The sequence below is a fragment of the Chelonia mydas genome, chromosome 2, assembly GCF_015237465.2.
Source record: "Chelonia mydas isolate rCheMyd1 chromosome 2, rCheMyd1.pri.v2, whole genome shotgun sequence".
NCBI classification, from domain to species: Eukaryota; Metazoa; Chordata; order Testudines; family Cheloniidae; genus Chelonia; species Chelonia mydas.
The window spans coordinates 177,997,793-178,002,681 of NC_057850.1; positions in this window are offsets into that span (position 1 = coordinate 177,997,793).

The following is a 4,889-nucleotide window of genomic DNA, read 5'->3' on the forward strand; positions in this document are numbered from 1 at the left end:
AAACTATGTCAGAAAGTATGAACATCATGCTGTGTTTAGCAGAAGCCTTCATACCTCATCAGGAAATTCTTCTGTTATGTGAACAAAATATCTGAGGAGATTTGACATAAATATTCTTTAACTTCATTATTAGAACTCAGTAGCTTTAAGAATTTTGTGCCTATACTTGCAGCTACCTGTGTCGTCATCATAATCCTTATACTGAGCGTGTACAAACTAATCAAATACAAGTAGTATAATACCTGTATTTAACTATTATACTACTAATAGCATAATACTAACACTGTAATAGACTCACCACTTATATGTCTATTAGTGTTAGTTATTTTGTTCAACATGAGAATAAGGAAAGAACAATAATAATGGAAATATTCATCTTTATCATATATTTAGTTCAACAGATCGGTTATTCACAAAACGTTGTGCATTCTTTATCTGTTATGTTCCACGTGAATTCTTGTTAAAGTTAAAAATGAAAAGAAGCACCATAGGGTCTGCTCATGTAAATACTTACGCATGAATGGTTCCCTTGGAGTCTTGATGCAGCATTTTATAAGAAAACTGACATTAAAATATCAGAGATGCCCACCAGCCTACAATGGTATTTCCCAAAAAACACATTGCCCATTGACATGCCTGACGCTGGAGGGCAACCATTCTTCTTCAGCATTACTTGGGAAGTTCTAGAATGCAGTATCCTCAGGGATGGTATAGTCCTTGGAATGACAATGGTCATGCAGCCACGTGAGCAGTAACCAATCAGAGCAAATACCTTTGCTCTAACAGAGGCCCCTGCAGACACCAAGAAGTTTGACAAGTTGAGTAACACTCATCAGCTATGCTCTACTTTCAAGGTAATAAACTCTTCTCATCTGCTAGGAGTGTAGTTTTCTCATGTCCAGACTGCACCATTGTTGATAGATATGATTATGCTGCACATGCATTACAAATGAGGTACAGGTGGGAACTTAATTTAACTCCTAGAGACCTAAAGATTTGGTGTGATTATTGTTCCCATTAGATAGCTCATCTTGTGCTGTATTCAGCCTTTTATCATATGCAGTTTATTTAGATGAGCAATATTTATATTTTCAAATCAACTTGAATCTCATTAATTATAAACTGGCCATCAGGAAGTTTAGACTTGAAATTAGATGAAGGTTTCTAACCATCAGAGGAGTGAAGTTCTGGAACAGCCTTCCAAGGGAAGCAGTGGGGGCAAAAGACATATCTGGCTTCAAGACTAAGCTTGATAAGTTTATGGAAGGGATGATATGATGGGATAGCCTAATTTTGGCAATTAATCAGTTTTCAACTATTAGCGGTAGATACGCCCAATGGCCTGTGATGGGATGTTAGATGGGGTGGGATCTGAGTTACTACAGAGAATTCTTTCCTGGGTGTCTGGCTGGTGAGTCTTGCCCACATCCTCAGGGTTTAGCTGATCGCCATATTTGGGGTTAGGAAGGAATTTTCCTCCAGGGCAGAGTGGCAGAGGCCCTGGATGTTTTTCGCCTTCTTCTGCAGTGTGGGGCACAGGTCACTTGCTGGAGGATTCGCAGAACCTCGTAGTCTTTAAACCATGATTTGAGGACTTCAATAGCTTAGACATAATTTAGGGGTTTGTTACAGGAGTGAGTGGGTCAGATTCTGTGGCCTGTGTTGTGCATAATGGTCCCTTCTGACCTTAAAGTCTATGATTGTATGATTCTATAAACATGAAGTAAAATCTACAGATATTGTTCAAGGGCATTCTTCATATAGCCAGATATCTTCATTGTTCCAGTTAGTCCTTATCTGACGGACATGGATCTGCAATATCCAGCCTCAGGACTAAATCTATCATGGCAGCTTAGAGCCTGAGCGCTGGGTAGCTCCAGAATAGGAATTCTCCCCCATGCCGTTGCTCTGTGGGCTGCAGTCTAGAGTTGTTCCACGACAGCTGCAGCAGCTTCCACACCTGTTACATGCATGGAGGAGGAAGGGAGGGAGAAAGAAGAGCCACATATCACTGGTCTGCATGTTAGGAAGTGTGATAAGCCCCCCAGCTGACTGGCACAGATGCTATGGTGCATCACATATGCTAACCAAGAGTATATCCTTCTCAAAATTATCTGCAAAGGACAACTCCAACACATTCCATCCTGCATCGTTCAACCCTGACCAGCAAGATTAATGGAGCAGAGGATGTATCTACCAGCATCCCTGCTCCTTCTAGAGTGCCCTAGCTAGGGCAGGATTTGTGCCTAGATATAGGAAAGGCCTCACCACTGAAGAGCACGTGGAAGCTGTATAACAGTGCAGAGCAACTGTAGCTGTTGACAACTCTTTGGGTCAGAAAGTGGAGAAGAAATTGCATCCAGTTGAAACTATGAGGGAAATGTAAATATAGATCCAGTATTATGGAAGAGAACATACAGACCATGAGTTATGCTATAAACACACTAGGTTAAAAGATTTACAGTTGTAAAAGAAGATATAGCACAGTACAGTAGAAGTCCTTACAAAATACAGTTTGACAGTCCTTTGACAGATTTGTGGCAAGACCTGCAAGCCCCAGAAAGAATCTTAAAAATAATAGTAATATAATAATAATAATAATCGGAGTGCTTTTTTTAAGTTCCTGCCATTTCAAAATAATACCAACTAATTATAGCAATCTCTCAAAGGCAACTGCTATAGTTAAGAGCTACCCTTATTCACAACAAATAGCACCTATTTCTCAAGCAGTCCCATTGAAAGGAATTAAATATTCCTGGGGGAATTCTGTGCCACTACATACACACAAAATCCGTGTCCCCCACAGATTTTTTTTTCCTCCGCAGAAAATACATTCTGCTGGAGAGGTGCTGCAGTTATGCCTTTCATCCTCCAGGGGCTGCTGTGGTGCCTGAACAGATGGCAGCTGACTCACCAAAACAGCCAGTGGAGTGAGAGCAGAGGCTGCTTTTCTTACTGTGGGGCCAAGTGAGGGGGGATGGCAGATGGGATGGGGGGGGGGTGGACAGAACAGGGCACACAGAGCAGCTGCAGGAATCACATAGACTGGGGTTCAGAAGGGCTAGTGGGGGGATGGGCTGGGGCTGAGTGGGAATGGCGGTGCAGGGCCACATAAGGATGGGGGTGGGGGATGCAGGGACACATGGGGATAGGGGGAGGTGGGATGGCTGAGTGGGAGTGCAGAGACACCTGTGGAGAGAGGCAGATGTGGCTAACTGAATGGGAGAGGCTAGGGGTCAGCCAGGGTCTGCATGGGGGAGTCTGCCCAACTCCCTAACAATCCCTCCCCCCTCCCCCAAAATATGTTCCCTACTTCTCCCACCCACACCCAACAACCCTCCAGGTTCACTCCCAGGCTCCTTCCCAGCAATTACTTGCCTCTCCCTCAGCTCCTCCATTACCCCTGACTCCCTAAAGCCTTTACACTGTTTCTGAGGGGTGCAGGAAATACATTTCTGTTTAAATGAATTACTCAACGTTCAGTATTAATATGCCTAGTAAAAAATCTATTTGTCAAAAACATTTTCTGAATCTTTTTTGTTGTCTGTATTGTTGATGGGTATTTTGAAATAAATTACCAAAATAATTGAAACTGATGTGACTATATTAGGTTATTTTGTCAAATAAAGTATGCAGAATTTTGAAATACTGTGTGCAGAATTTTTTCTTTTTTGGCTCAGAATTCCCACGGGGGTAATTAACTAGTCATGGCATAAGGTACCGCTTTAGGGATGTCAATTAATTGCAGTTCACGCAAGTGATTAACGCAAAACAATTAACTGGATCAAAACAATAGTCACACTGAATTGAAGTTTTAAATCACACTATTAAACAGTAATAGAATACCAATTTAAATTTAGTATAAATATTTTGGATGTTTTTCTACATTTTCAAACATTTTGATTTCAATTAAAACAGACTACAAAGTGTACAGTGGTCACTTTATATTATTATTTTTGGTTACAAATATTTGCACTGTAAAAAGACAAAAGAAATTGTATTTTTCAATTCACCTCATACAAGTACTGTACTGCATTCTCTTTACCAGGACAGTGCAATTTACAAATGTAGAATTCTTTCTTTTTTGTTACATAACAGCACTCAAAAACAAAACAATGTAAAACTTTAGAGCCTACAAGTTGAAGCATGAAGGGGCATATAAATGTTTAGCATATCTGGCCCATAAATACCTTGTGTGACCAGGTGTCTGGATGGGCCACACTGAGAATGCCAACTCATGGAAGACTGCAAGAAATACGGTTAACAATCCCCCAAACTGGTGGTTTATTCTATAAGTAAATTCACCAGGCCAGTAATAAAACAGCTTCTGTAGTACAACAATGGGTAACAAGGACCCAAATACAGTTAGTTCCCTTTAAGCATTCCAGCCCTTGGCTCCTATCTAGGCAAACAGGTCTAATATAGTGACAGGCTACTGAAAACCCAAGTCACCATATGTGAGGTTCACCAATCCCAAAGGATTAGCCCCAGGTGTATGAGAGTCTCAGCTCTTACCCAATAATCACGCTGATGCCAATGCTTTAGTAACAAAAACAAAAGGTTTAATAATATAAAAAAGAAAGAAAGGAAGAGAGTTATCAAACAGTTAAAAGATTGTACACATACAAGTGATTTTCAGTGTTCATAGTTCAGGATCAGTGATGGAATAATATGCTGGCTTGTAAAAGTCTCTCTGGCATCATGACAAGGGGTCAGAAACCAAATTCAGCTTAGATGTAAAATCTGGTAGTCTTTCCATGTATTTTCCAGTGTATTCCAAATATTCTGTGTGGAAGATCTCAGTCCCACAGCATAAACTTTCCCTGTTCAAAATTCAGCAGACTTGAGATGAAAGGATGCTGCCCAAGGTTTCACTTTTATAGCTGAAG